Source organism: Schistocerca cancellata, chromosome 4 (genome assembly GCF_023864275.1).
Source record: "Schistocerca cancellata isolate TAMUIC-IGC-003103 chromosome 4, iqSchCanc2.1, whole genome shotgun sequence".
Taxonomy (NCBI): domain Eukaryota; kingdom Metazoa; phylum Arthropoda; class Insecta; order Orthoptera; family Acrididae; genus Schistocerca; species Schistocerca cancellata.
Window position 1 is genome coordinate 901,362,689 of NC_064629.1, and position 15,793 is coordinate 901,378,481.

The window sequence follows — 15,793 nt, forward strand, 5'->3', positions numbered from 1 at the left end:
GCAAGTCACTGTAGAGTAGCGAACCCCTGACTCGGAAATAGGAAGGAGAAACGAAATGATCGACCATGGATGAGACCTAGATTACAAAAAATATACGTTTATATGTAATGAGGTATGGTTGTGTTTCATTTCAGCAGCAGCGATCCTGACAGAGGAGACAGGAGGCATCCTTGTAGCATGTAAAATTACGTGTACACAATCAGAAAATGCCACTTCAAATATTTCAGGCAAATCACCAGCACCTGAGTGAGTAGACGCACTTCCTGACGACTTCAGCGTCAGCAGACAACACCGCCGGACATCGAAAACTAAGGAGGAGTATACAAGGAATAAAATGCATGATAATTCACTTCGGTATTATCAGCAAAGACATAGGGTAGTACAATAATTTATTACTTAGTATTGCAAGAAGTCTGCACGTTTTGTGGATGTATAGAGATAGCGCCAGCGTAAAAAAATTAATGTGCAAGACAGAAGGAGAACTAACGAAAACTAACAAAAATACGTGCACGCACAAACAAAGACACTTCACCCAGCACAATTTACGTCCATACAACATTTACAGGCCAGCAATAATTAAATTTATTTTTGGATTTGTGTCTAGAGTAATATAATAAAGAAATGAACATATTAAGTAAAAAATTTTGTTCTCATCATTATTTTATTGATGTAAATTGATTATATCGATATAATGACATTTGAGAGAATATGGCATTTGAATACACTTGAGGACTGTGCAGACTCCGTAGCCGACACGGCAGACTGGACGTCATGGCCCATGCTAGCCAGCGAAAGGCGAGCTGAGTAGGAGCCTTAATGACAGCTGTAGCGGCCCAGGTGTGGGGGACCTCGTGCTGGGGCAACTGGTCGCTGCCACCTGACGTGCCTACTCTCGCAGCCCCAGTGGGGGCGACACCTCTCAAGTCCACACAGACAGCGAGACGTCACTGCGCACCGACAACAACCCCCTAGTGGCCAATGACCCTCCAGGCCACTAATCGAGGGAAAAGTGAGTCACGTGGCTCCACAGTCGACGCTTGCACCTAGTCCAACCGACTGAGCGGGGTGCCGAGAGTGATGTATCCTGCCGACAACAGACGAGCTAATCCGATGTCCAGGGCCAGCACACACGTTCCAATACGGAGGTGAACTGGGAGAACAGGGCTGTCCCACGTCCCGTTAACGCTGAATGGATTTATACGCCAGGAGGCAGGTTGCACGTCAGATGAAATGCTGTCATGCCAGTTCCTGATGGCTGACTGCGGCCTGATTAGGATGAGGCCAAGGGTCTTTCTGCAGTGTGTAATCTGTCCAAGATGGCGGTTGCTGCCCAGACACGAAAAGCTGCAAGACGAGAGAATGCCAGAGATGTCTGCCACCACTTCTGGCGTATCATACGCTGAGTGAGAACTCATTCCACTCTGGCGCAAATTACTGTTCTTCTGTCCTACCAGTCACGGTTTGTGCGTGTGCGTAAGTGCCATGTGCGTGTGACATTCTCATGTGTAAAATTTTTCTCCACAGTGCCCCTTGTCGAGGGAGCATTAGGATACGTTTCTGTAATATAATCGTGTAATATCTTTTTGTGTTTTTTTATGTATCAATTGAACCGTCTTGATTGCGAGGTATGTGTTTTTCTGCGCATTTATTAATGATTAATGATTATGTGCCTGTACATGTTTCCATGTCTGAGAAAATAATACACAAACTTAACACAACTTAGGTCATAAGACAAACAGATTACTCATGTGATTTCCTTGTTCATTGACAATTTGAGAATGTATGTGTTTGTTGACTGAGACCAAATGGGTGATAGAGCAAGGGTAAAGCAATGAGCAGAAAACAGTTCTTACTCCAGGACATTGTAAATGATTAGGGATATTACACATCTCTGACCTCAGGATATGGTGTGATTGGGTATATTTCTTTGCTGCAGGGCCTTTTAAACGCCTATCAAATGTTTAACGGGAGCCTGTGATGTAGCAATGACACCTGGGTCTAATGTAGTTTATACTGCTAACAGCAATGTTTTCATGTACTCTTGCTGGCTTGTAGCTTCATGTCTGTGAATAACCCCTGCAATGAATAAGGTCAAGCTAGGAAGTGTTTTAGCCATGGGTAATCCTGATTGGGAAAGTTAACTTTTTCAGTTATACTGGATGACCCATTGTTAGTAACCGGGCCAAATATCTCACGAAATAAGCATCAAGCGAAAAAACTACAAAGAACGAAACTCGTCTAGCTTGAAGGGGGAAACCATATTGCGCTATGGTTAGCCCGCTAGATGGCGCTACCATAGGTCAAACGGATATCAACTGCGTTTTATAAAGTAGGAACCCTTATTTTTTATTGCATATTCGTGTAGTATGTTGCAAAATACATGGTGTGGGAGGGAGAAAGAGGTGTGAATTTTATTTAGATTCTATAAACGAAATGCAAAGAGTGCTGTTAAACATATAAGTGGTTTATTCAGTGAAACTGCATTAAACTGCATATGCAATAGTTACTGAAATTTTATCTAATTCATTAAACATTCACTCACAAATTATTCAAATAATGATCAAAAGAAGTAAAAAAAGTTGGGTCGCCAGATACTGTAGAAAGTATCATAAAAAAACAATAAATATGATTTAATTGGCACCAACAGCTCACAACAAGTGAATTATATAAGGTGCTTGCCCTGGTATTTGTCTAACATGAGCATTGTATGACTTCATTCTAATTGAACATATAAATAAACTACACGTGACGGGTTGACCTGGTGTAATAAATGAGAAGGAAAAAAAAACAGCTGAACAGATGACTCTCTTAATGGGCAAACGGTGAACACTGTGTTCAAAAAATTGTTCAAATATGTGTGAAATCTTATGGGACTTAACTGCTAAGGTCATCAGTCCCTAAGCTTACACACAACTTAACCTAAATTATCCTAAGGACAAACACACACACCCATGTCAGAGGGAGGACTTGAACCTCTGTACGACCAGCCGCACAGTCCATGACTGCAGTGCCCCTAGACCGCTCGGCTAATCCCGCGTGGCGGTGAATACTGTGCCTTGCTACTTTAGGAGCGTCTAACGCATTGCAAAGAAATAGAAGAAAGCGAAAGAAGAAAGCGCAGCTAGGAAAGCGGGCGTTTTCTGTATTACCACGTTCATGGCGTGGTCGGCGTGGCAGTGGAGTCGGCTGATTGCGTGCGGCTGCATCAAGACTCTGCCGGTGACGTAGTTGATAGCGTCTAACATGCCCTACGCTGAAAATAGTGACCGAAACCTGAAATACTGGAAGTTATCATTACTGAACAACGGTATGCGTCTATCTGCAAGTGCAAACCTACGTGAAACTGCATTAAACAAAGCTCAAGACTGTTCTAACAGTACTACCGTCATCGGACATGTAGTAAATAAGAAATGTGATCCTGAGTTAAGCTCTTGATAACGCGCACAGTGAGTGAGGCTCGTCTACTTGGATCTAACAAACTTTGCTCTCTACGCTCTTTGCAACGAATGCTAAGTGCATTGTCTCATGACAAGCGGTAAGAGAATCCTGGCGACTTATCGGAAGCAGTCAAGAGTGAACTCCAGCTTCCTTAGAAGCAATATTCGGAATGCCCAATGCTAGTGCGCTTCTCGCACCTGGGGAGAGAGAGCCGCTCCCTTCCAGCGTCTTCTCTCCGCCCTTCCGCAAATTACGTAGCTCGTACTATTTTTCAAAGCGAACATTAGATTCTATCCAATGAAGAAGTCCCTTTCACAATTTCCTCCATCCTTGCCGTCGTATTCTGCGAGGAAAAGAGAGCGATACTCTGTTTGAGACAGAGTATACAAATAAATCAAGACTTTTCCCTTTGAGTATTACAGCAACGTTTCCAGGTGTTCTGCTCGCGGGAAACGGTCAGAATTGCCCTGGCCACTTGAGATTCTTGGACACCCAAGTCGTGCTGTTGCTATTCAACTCGCCGCTCGGTCCGCGTTACCTAGAATCGTGATGAAACTGTTTTTCGCTCGAAGTTTGTAGTTTCCGCTGCCTCGGGCACACTTGTGAATGTCAACGGCTTCCCTTGGCAGCGTGTTGATTTATGCAGCGTCTTTGACTGTCGCTAATCCTCTGGGGGCTCCCCCTCTGTGAAGCGTGCCGACATAGGCGCGCGACCGTCGCTCGCCCATTGGCACTACCTGTGTCCACCTGGTCGCCGGGCTTCCCAGCCAGGAACGCACCAGGAGAATTCCTTTCATGCACAAAGTGTACCTAGTTTGCAAAGAGAAGAATCATAGTCCTTTACCGATGCTTAATGACACAGTAATTCACCTCTATCGCACTTCATATCTTGCAATAAACTATTAACTGATTTTAAAAGCAATTGTCTCCACTAATCATAAACATGAAAAGCTTTGACAATTTTCAACGTAAAGAAATATGAATGTTTTAGCTGGACCACTTTTTTCGCTTTGTGATAGATGGCGCTGTAATAGTCACAAACGTGTATCACGTAACATTCTGCCAGTGCCGACGGTATTTGCATCATGATACATTACCTGTGTTAAAATGGACCGCTAACCAATTGCGGAAAAGTTCGATATCGTGTTGATATATGGCTATTGTGATCAAAATGCCCAACGGGCGGGTGCTATGTATGCTGCTCGGTATCCTGGACGGCATCATCCAAGTGTCCGGACCGTTCGCCGCATAGTTATGTTATTTAAGGAAACAGGAAGTGTTCAGCCACATGTGAAACGTCAACAACGCCCTGCAACAAATGATAATGCCCAAGTAGGTGTTTTAGCTGCTGTCACGGCTAATCTGCGTATCAGTAGCAGACAAATTACGCGAGAATCGGGACTCTCAAAATCGTCGGTGTTGAGAATGCTACATCAACATCGATTGCATCCGTACCATATTTCTATGCACCAGGAATTGCATGGCACGACTTTGTCGTCGTGTACAGTTCTGCCACTGGGTACAAGAGAAATTACGGGATGATGACAGATTCTCTGCACGCGTTCTATTTAGCGACGAAGCATCATTCACCAACAGCGGTAACGTCAACCAGTTAAATATGCACTATTGGGCAACGGAAAATCCACGATGGCTGCGACAAGTGGAACATGAGCGTCCTTGGCAGGTTAATGTATAGTGCGGCATTATGGGAGGAAGGATAATTGGCCCCCATTTTATCGATGGCAGTCTAAATGGTGCAATACTTGAGTACTGCTAATCAGTGCGGGATCCGCACCAGGTTGGGTTGACAGAGGAGATAGAGAAGATCCAAAGAAGAGCGGCGCGTTTCGTCACAGGGTTATTTGGTAAGCGTGATAGCGTTACGGAGATGTTTAGCAAACTCAAGTGGCAGACTCTGGAAGAGAGGAGCCCTGCGTCGCGGTGTAGCCTACTGTCCAGGTTTCGAGAGGGTGCGTTTCTGGATGAGGTATCGAATATATTGCTTCCCTTTACTTATACCTCCCGAGGAGATCACGAATATAAAATTAGAGAGATTCGAGCACGCACTGCGACTTTCCGGCAGTCATTCTTCCCGCTAACCATACGCGACTGGAACAGGAAATGGAGGCAATGACAGCGGCACGTAAAGTGCGCTCCGCCACACACCGTTGGGTGGCTTGTGGAGTATAAATGTAGATGTAGATGTAGATGTATGCTGATTTCTTATGTAATGTTTTACCGATGTTACTACAAGATGTTTCACTGCTTGGCAGAATGGCGATGTACTTCCAAGATGATGGATGTCCGGCACATAGCTCGCGTTCAGTTGAAGCGGTATTGAATAGCATATTTCATGACAGGTGGATTGGTCGTCGAAGCACCATACCATGGCCCACATGTTCACCGGATCTGACTTCCCCGGATTTCTTTCTGTGGGGAAAGTTGAAGGATATTTGCTATCGTGATCCACCGATAACGCCTGACAACATGCGTCAGCGCATTGTCAACCCATGTGCGAACATTACGGAAGGCGAACTACTCGCTGTTGAGAGGAATTTCGTTACACTTATTGCCAAATGCATTGAGGTTGATGGACATCATTTTGAGCATTTATTGCATTAATGTGGTATTTACAGGTAATCACACTGTAACAGCACGCGTTCTCAGGTATGATAACTTCACAAAGGTACATGTATCAGATTGGAACAACCGAAACAAATTGTTCAAACGTACATATGTTCTCTATTTTTATTTGAAAAAGCTGCTGGTGACCAACTGTTCGTCTAAAATTGGGAGCCGTATGTTTGTGAATATTGCAGCGCCATCTATCACAAAGCGAAAAAAGTGGTCCAACTAAAACGCTCATATTTCTTTACGTACTACGCAAATATGTATTAAAAATGGGGGTTCCTATTTAAAAAAACGCAGTTGATATCCGTTTGACCTATGGCAGCGCCATCTAGCGGGCCAACCATATCGCCATCTGGTTTCCCCCTTAAAGCTAGACAAGTTTCGTTCTTTGTAGTTTTTTCGTTTGACGCTTATTTCGTGAGATATTTGGCCCAGTCACGATCAATGGACTACCCTGTATATATCTGTTATAAGAATGAGATACTCCTACTGTTTTCCATGATTTCCTTTGGTTCGTGGCAAACTAAACAATATCGAAGTAAGACACCACCCATACAGAAAGCAATGGCAGTTAGAGAGGACAAGTCACTCTCTTACCTATTTTCCGCATACGGAAAATTATTAACGATTTTATTACAACCTGTCGCACCTTGAGTGAAGCTCTAGAAAGTTAACGGCCTGAGCAGTCACTGATGAAGACTGAAAGCATGAGGTATTATTATGGTCCTTAGCTTGTACAAGCAGCATGTTGGGAGATGAAAGCAACTGGCAGCAAGCCCATCCCTGAGTAAATCTTGCCGGACAGTTCCACACCCATACATGGCAGATAGGGAGACGCTTGTAGAGACAGGTCTCCAGCAGTACAATGCCAAGCTACTTGGTGTGGCACCAGCAGAGGCCTGGGATGGGGGGCAACAGTCTGAAGGAATGCGGCTATACAGTGCAGCGGTAAACCAGGTATTGTGTGCAGAGCCATGAGTAATAAAAATTCTGCAAATAGGCCTGTGAACCACTTCCATCGGCCACCTCGGTTGTAAAAGACGAATCTGGCGTTTGAGAAACGTTTAGAGATGGAATCTGTACTACACCTCATAGCTAAGACTAACAAGTTCCAATACACAGGCAATTTAGATGAAGATCTTTAAGATTGTATCTGTTCACTTGTTGTCATGAGAAGTAACACGACTTTGGAGAAAATAGTCTCTTTCTCCTTTGAGAAAACTTAAAAAAGGCCAGTTATTGGCGGTTTCTTTTCTTCAGAGATGCAGGTACCTTAACTCCTGCCCTGGTGCAACATGAGTTTGTGCTGTCGTGTGGGAGGGGAAATTTAGCGCCTCTAGAGCCTTCTGATTGGCTTAAGACGACTTGAAGGAGGTGTCATTCATGCACTTTGCGGGAAAACGGATTTTATTTTTTTTCTCGAGACGTTCGAAGCACGTGGGTAAAGGACTTTGGTCTGGAAGCACTTCTAGTCGAGGCTCTGGCATGTGTGGTTGGTACTTGGGACCTGTCCTGAGGCTGACTTCACTTGTGAATAGTCTAGACTGGGGAACATGTGGTGAAGTTCTTTCTGCACCGACAATGTGACTTCAGATATCTCGGACTGTTTGTTTGACGAGAGCACACGTATTCGTTTTGGGTTTGCCAGTCTTGACGTTTACTATCCTTGTGCAGTCTGTCGTATAAGAGAGCCAAATTGGCTCTTGGTACGACCAGCGATGGTGTGTGTCATACACTGAAATTTACCGTAATTTCATGGCTCTGGTAGAGAGTAAATTGTGTTCCGTCTGCCTGCTCACTAGACCGTGAGATTTCGGCATTTCTTTCCTGGCCCCGATCGATTCACTGGTGCCACCTCCACGTCTTACCACCACCGCACACATCTCGCCAGCTGTAATCTACATCGCAGCACGAAGCAAACAGGCAATGTACTGGCGCTCCGGCATTGTCAGGGAGTACGGATCACAATCGCAACTTGCTCTCAGCTGCAACCATACAGAGAAACTTCAGTACATTTGATCAGTCAAAGTGTGCTCAACTTAAGAGCATGAACTCAATGTGCATGGGAGCAATGGCTTCATAATACACTATGCATTAGTAGAAGTTGAAAGGTCTATGTTGGATTCCTTTCATGTTAATTTTTTAAAACTGTTGTCATTTACGGCACAATTCCACTTCTAAATTTACTGTGGTGTTTCTGACTCTTATCTGGGAGGGGACTGAGTAGTGGAACGTGTTACTTTTACACACAAACAAGAACGATCTGTCACATTACTACACTTTAAAACACAGTTTATATGTAATTCATGTCAAACAGTCTCATATGGAACCTACATGCGCTTTCTTTTATACAGTGATATGATAAGATACTGTCATCCTCCTTCCCTTCTGTGTGAAAGGATGAATGAGCAAATGTATTTCTAGTTGTATGCTTGATGGTAGCAGACAAGCCTGTCTGCTAGAGAACAGTAGGACCAACGCCGGAACAGGTAGCAAAGAGGTTTCTATTCCTGGTATGGTCCTGTCCGTCCCTTGTCATGTTGGTATAGGAAGCTGCCTCTCTGGTCACTTCCGTTTTGAATCTGTGAAGCACCCTCGGTAGGGCCCCACGCCAGTCGGTCGGCGGCGAGCGTCTGAAGTGGTAAGATCTCCGGCTAAGCGCGTCTCTGCTGAGTCCGTAGGACAATGGATTTCTTAAGTTTAGCCTAACTGAAAAATTAATCGCCTTTGTTACAGGTTTAGATCTAAAATATCTAATGTTATCTTAAATTGCAACGCAGTGTAATTCGAGTGTGAAGTTCACAATATCTTCCAGTAGTTGCTTTGTCACAACTTTGTGAGTAAAGTGGAACCACGTGTGGATGATCCGTAACTCTAACTAAGATCATCAATCTTAAATCCGAATGTGCGTGAGATTATAATGTCTCGTCTTGACAATATTTTTCAATATAGCAACTTTTCTTTATGTTCAACCCACATGGAGTGTACTTTGTGAGACCAGTACCACGTGCTTATACAATTGTTTGACCCATCAGGTTAATAGTAAGACGATAGTAACTAGTTCGAGGTTTTTCTTTTGTAATTTGTGTTTCGATGTAATTTATTTTAATTATCAAAATAATTATGGAGTTACACTCTTTGTGTAAGCCAAGTTGACCACGTGAAGCATGTAGTGTAATCATCAAACTAGCCCTCAGCTATTCTTTTTGGGATGATTTCACAGAGAGTTGGTATGAATTTAGTATACCAATGTGTGGTAATTCCATGACGGACACGATTGCGCTACGAACGTAACTTGTTAGGGTGAAAATTGAATCAGTTGGTTGTGGTTAATTTCCTCTTGCATATGTTTCAACGTTCTTCGTGTGTTATTTTATGAATGCAGTGTTGTATGCAGTTTCCCATTCTTGGCTCCACATTTGATGTGTTCCATAAGATTACAAACTCACAGTTTCACAATCCTAAATAAGGCACCGGTTATCGTAAGATGACTACTACAAGATTATAACTAATGTTAGTCTGGTTGGGAATTTGGTAAGCTAGACTGGATACCTGGTGAAACAGTTGCTCAGTAATGCAAGGTTAACTTCCCCAGATAGCTCACAGCTTTTAACCCGCTTTTATTGTCTTGAATATCAGCACCGCTTTCAGAACAAATTAATGCATCAACATTACAAAGTGGTCCGCCAAACATCTGTGTCTGCAATCAAAGCTGAGAGAGTCAAACCTACCTACATTATGTAAATAATGAGCATGTACCTTCCAAGACACCTTTCTATGAACGTGTAAGAACAGTACCTTTCCCTTAAAGCTAGTGAATCGAAGGCACTGCTCAGGTTAACCTATATTCTTCCACGTAAGTCTCACACATTAACAGACACAGTAAACTTGTTTTGTTAGTCACAACCGTATCTAATTTGCGTTTCAGAACATATCACATACAGAGTGACCATGTGGATACAAGTAATTTATACAACATCGTCACGACAACACAGACACAAACCGTTTGTGCACTGGAGACTTGCTGTAAAACTGTGGTGCATTGCTGCCCAGAACAACCGTCCTCTTCACCAATGAATAACATGACATCAACTGCTGTATTTCTTTGATGACGTTGGAGCTGCTCTCTATACAGTACAATGAGTAAACAAAAATTGTACCATTACAGCTTCTCACACACACTAAGACATGACTTATATCGTTCACGTTTGCACACCTGCAAAGCAAATTATAAGTAGAGAGGAGGAGTTTATGCCAGGTTAATGACGACATGATTACCATCTCGTAGTATGGAGATATGTTTTGTAATTAACATGTTAGGGATCTTACTAGACCGATAGAATTTATGTAACTGAAATTCAGTAAATTATTAATAATTTTTATAATACTTACAGTACGAAAGAGATCATGCCATGAAACAGTGGAGATCATTAATGTACGGTGACTTAACTGCTCAAATGTATCACATAGTAATTAATTAACCTGTAGGGCACTTTGTAACTGAACTTTAATTACAAAAGATACTATACAAAGAAACTATACAATATGTTAGCTGGTGTGTGTTGGCAGACGTAATTACGTAACACATGCAACATCAAACTTGTGAGGTTTATACATTTTATTGTGATTTTCAAATAAGTGTTTATTAATTAGCATAGTTCTTCTCGTAATTTACAAATTTTGATGTTATATTAATTCTGGGTTCGGCAATGGAAACGACACGAAAATTGTTATAAGGATGTGGTGCCTTACTCATTTATGTGGTAAAAAATTTAGAGCAAACAGAAAATAAACTGATTTTCAGCACTACAACGGAACCTCACGTTTGTTTAAAATTACATTCTGGGCAAACTACTGCACATACGGTTATGTCCGAAGCATCACATTTGTTTAGAATCTTAGGGTGCTACTAATGGTGTCTTCAGAAGTTCGATAACACTCACGTGTAAAAGTGGTATATACGGCTGCTGATAACACGAAATCATTGTCACGTGGATGCAGCGTGTTTCTGTGGAGGGAATAGCGGAAACTTTAAATGCGTGGCGACCGCCTTAATCTTTCGCGGTCTTTGTTTTGTATTTGAAGACATAGAACCCTACTTGTCTCATCGGTAATCAAGCTGCAAGCTTTTAGGGATAGTTTTTTTGCGTCATATCTCAGGACATTGAAATATTTTGCATGAGTTCATTGGGGACTAAGAGTTATTCTTTAGAGATCACACCTCTGAGTCATTTTCTCTGGTTGTTCAGGAGATCTTGTAATTTTGCGTGTGAAGTTGACGTGGGCTCTGAATTACTGACTCTGATTTAAGTTCAGTTAACTAATGGGGCTCTGATTATTTTTGTTACAGATCAGGATTTTGTATTAATGAATCCATTGTTGGTTGAAATTCTATTTATTTGAGTTAGTATGGGGCTTAGCTTCGGTTAATTTTCAGCTGTGAAAGCTGCCTATGCATTCTAGCTATTGTAATTATTTCTTTTTATAGTGCGTTCACTGACCACAAAATGGGGACTCGAGAAAATTTCAGTCCAACTAATCACGTAGTAGTTGGTCACTAGCCAAAGTAGTATTGTGAGAATGCATGAACAAATATCCTTATCAGTTAAACTTTAACAACTTTAGTTGGAATTGTTATTCAATGCTGGATGCCCTCTATTCAATCTAACAGTAAGCTGTTTATCTAAATAATACATCAGAGACATGGTAAGTGGTTTATTTTTATTCTAAATGTGACCAATATTAGGCTAAGGCTGTATTAACCCCTGAACAGACAACGAGGACGCACATCAGAATCTTTTATACCGGTTTTCTTCCGAGCACTTCGACACAGAGTTCTGTCAAGTCCTTCTTCACAGCAACCTCTTCGGGGGAAAATACCTAATATCGATGCATAAAGGTGGGATGAAGCGTAGGCTCTAAGAGAGTGCCACATCAAACTTGGAGTATAACGATGTAATCAACTGTGGAATGCACATGAATAATAATAATAATAATAATAATAATAATAATAATAATAATAATAATAATAATAATAATAATAATAATTATTATTATTACTTTCTTAATGACACCTCCATCTGTTCAGATTTTGCTTCAGAGGCCCACAAAATATTAATATCAACCACACAATATGCTCCCAGTTGTTAACGAAAGTGTAATCTCAGCGATCCACCATAGAAAGTGACCGAATTTTAAACACTATTGTTTGCTATTACATTTTGCTAATATTTAGGCATTGGACTGAGTGACCTCTAAAAGGACTTATGTGTGTAGATCACATTGATTGATAATAATGACTGTGTGCCTTAACTAATGCAAGCATGACAGGATTTCTTCAGCAAATAACATAGAATTATTTCACAGCAGACAGATAAGAGAAATTACGGCTTTCGAAATTTAGTGTTTTATTTATAACTAGCAAACATGTTTTGTTTGATCATGCTGGATATCATCGGAGGTCAATAATATAATAAAAATAATTAATCATATTTGACAAGACATCTGTAGAGATATTTAAGAGCTCATTTAAAGTATCTGCCTCTCTACATGAGGGTTGGAATTTTAATAGTGGCAACTACTTATTTACAGCTCGAACAAAGCAGATACGTGTTTCAAAGTCTTACTGACGTTCAGAGTAGTCACCAGCATTATGTATAACCCGTTGCCAGAGATGTGGAAGTCTTCGGATACTCTTAGCTGTGCCAGTTGTGTTGACAGTTCGAACGGCGCGGTCTATTGCCAGATGAATTTGTAGCAGTTCTGAAGCGAATGCCGTGAGGTGCTTCCTTCAGTTTAGAGATCGAGCTGAGCTTACGAGGGCTTAAGTCAGAGAAGTGCAGTAGGTGGTATACCACTTAGTAGCCCCATCAGTCAAACAAATTAGTTACTGCTTGCACTGTACGTGCTTGAACATTGTCCTGTAAAATGATGGTCTGGTCCTGCAGAAAGTGTTATCACTTCTGTCTCTAAGCTGGTGATAGGTTGTGTACCATAAATGAAATGCAGAGAGACAGAAGTGATGACACTTTCTGCAGGACCGGACCATCATTTTGCAGGAAAACGCTTCAGCACGTACAGTGCCAGCTGTTATTGATTTGTTTGACTGATGGCGCTGCTAAGTGCTATACTACCTTCTGCACTCCCCTGACTTATGCCTTCGTAAGTTCAACTCGATTTCTAAACTGCAGGAAACACTTCACGGCATACGCTACAGAACTGCTACAAATTCGTCGGGCAATAGACCGCGCCGCTCGAACTATCAACACAACTGGCACTGCTAAGAATATCCAACGACTTCCACATCGCTGGCAACGGGTTATACACAATGCTGGTGACTACTTTGAAGATCAGTAAAACTTTGAAACACGTATGTGTTTTGTACGAGCTGTAAATAAATAGGTGCCACTATTAAAGTTCCAGCCATCGTAAAGATATGGTTGTGTATTGTTGCACTTACAATAATGTTTAGATCCTTTTTCTTCTGTATGTACTAGACCTTGATAATACAGGTTTCCGCATTATAGCTCACAATCAAACATTTCACTGCGTGTATTGTGCTTCGTAATTGATGTAGTCTTACTCACTTTCTGTAGGGATAACAGATGTATCATATGAGCTACAGTTGTTGAAAATAAAGTGGTGTGTTGTAGTAGGGACTGAGGAAGAGATGATGATATACTACTGAGTATGAGTGTGTTTGTTATTTCTTATATTACAGTATAAATTAGTAACAATATTTTTGTCTGCTGCTATTTTCTTTGTCATTTAGCGTATTTACATTTTTATTTGTGTACTCCTGCATTAAGTTCTCCCTGAAAAGTGAGAATTCCCCTACTTATGTTGTTGTGGTATATGAATGCAATTTCTGATTTCATCCTAGTGTTGTGATGAAGCCGGCAGCGGTGCCGAGAGGTTTAGGCGCTTCAGTCCGAAACCGCGCGACTACCACGGTCGTAGGTTCCAATCCTGCCTCGGGCATGGATGTTTGTGATGTCCTTAGGTTGGTTGGGTTTAAGTAGTTCTAAGTTCTAGAAGACTGATGACCTCAGATGTTAAGTCCCATAGTGCTCAGAGCCATTAGAATCATTTTATTGTTGCGATGAATTTGTTTTGGTAGGTATTTTTATGTCTGGTAGGGGTACATCCACTCTACAGTACGTTTATACTCCTTTTGTGCCTGATATTAAAATTTCCTGCAGCCATCACAATATATAATTATATGAGTTTTTCACTCTGCAGTGGAGAGTGCCGGACCGAGACTCGAACTCGGGACCCATGCCTTTCACGGGCAAGTGACCAACTGAGCTGTCTGCCAGGAAGTGTCATTTATTCGTGACCTATTGCATTTATTTAGCACTTCTGTCTGAGCTTGTAGTTTCTTTTATTTCGTGCTACTTTTCTAGACATATACGTAGATTTATTGCTTTTGCAGATGTTACTAATCTAGTGTGGGTTGGTTGTGGTATGAAACGGTCTCCCAGTTTGTGTCTTTGTTAGGGGATGGGTTCTCTGGTGTGCATTAGATGTTACTGCTATATGTGGACATATCTGGAATGTCTATGATTAGGCTGTCATAAATTTTTATTTCCATTTTAATGGCGTTGTATGACTTTTTTACTGTTCTGTGCTACGCTCACAATCACATTTAGGTCTTCCAAACTTTTTGGAAGGTAGGAGACGAGTTACTGGCAGAAGTAAAGCTGTGAGGACGAGGCGTGAGTCGTGCTTGGGTAGCTCAGTTGGTAGAGCACTTGCCCGTGAAAGGCAAAGGTCCCGAGTTCGAGTCTCGGTCCGGCACACAGTTTTAATCTGCCAGGAAGTTTCATAATCCAAGTAATTTGGATGCGGAAGGAATTAAATTGGGGCCTCTTAGTTCGTTACAAGATGTGCAAAAATGGCTCTGAGCACTATGGGACTCAACATCTTAGGTCATAAGTCCCTAGAACTTAGAACTACTTAAACCTAACTAACCTAAGGACACCACACACACCCATGCCCGAGGCAGGATTCGAACCTGCGACCGTAGCAGTCCCGCGGTTCCGGACTGCAGCGCCAGAACCGCTAGACCACCGCGGCCGGCGTTACAAGATGTGTGACAGAATGATCGCACTATGCTCGTGAAGTGGGAGGTGCAGAGGACTGTCTGTTTTAGATTAATAGTCCATAAAATAGTGGGAGGTCTTTGGTTGTTTCATTTTAAAAGCCAATAAATACTGGTCTGTGATAAGGGAAAGGAAAATATTTGTGTGTGTGTGTGTGTGTGTGTGTGTGTGTGTGTGTGTGTGTGTGTGTGTGCGTGGGTGTGTGTGCGTGTGCGTATGAGTGTGTGTGTCTGAGAAATGAAATTTTGTGGTAAAGTACGATTGTTTTTGACCAAAATGTCTATCAGGTTGCAGCTGAGACCGTATCTCGCCACTGTATGTAGCCAACCAAGTCGTGTGACGTCATGTGTATGGTACTGAGCCAGTTAAGTGACACCACGAATGTCATCCCAGTATTCTGTAAGCCCGCGAACCTATACTACTGACACAGATTTCAATACCAGGTTTTACACTGCCAATATTTTCCCCGAACATGTGTGAAATCTGACGATAGTTTATTCGTTATGGACACTGGAATAAACCTCAGATATTGTAGGAATGGGCAGATATTGCAAATGGTTGAAGTCTGATCATTCCATCATCGTGTGATATTTGAATCCAAAGAGAGAGCTTAAAAAATC

General features: G+C 42.0%; 1 non-coding gene across 1 annotated transcript; it reads left to right on the plus strand.

Annotated features, from left to right (window-relative positions):
* The first annotated feature begins 14,794 nt into the window (after positions 1-14,794).
* On the plus strand, positions 14,795-14,869 carry Trnas-uga (transfer RNA serine (anticodon UGA)). Its single transcript has one exon. It is a non-coding gene; the product is annotated as a tRNA-Ser (tRNA).
* Positions 14,870-15,793: the final 924 nt, after the last annotated feature.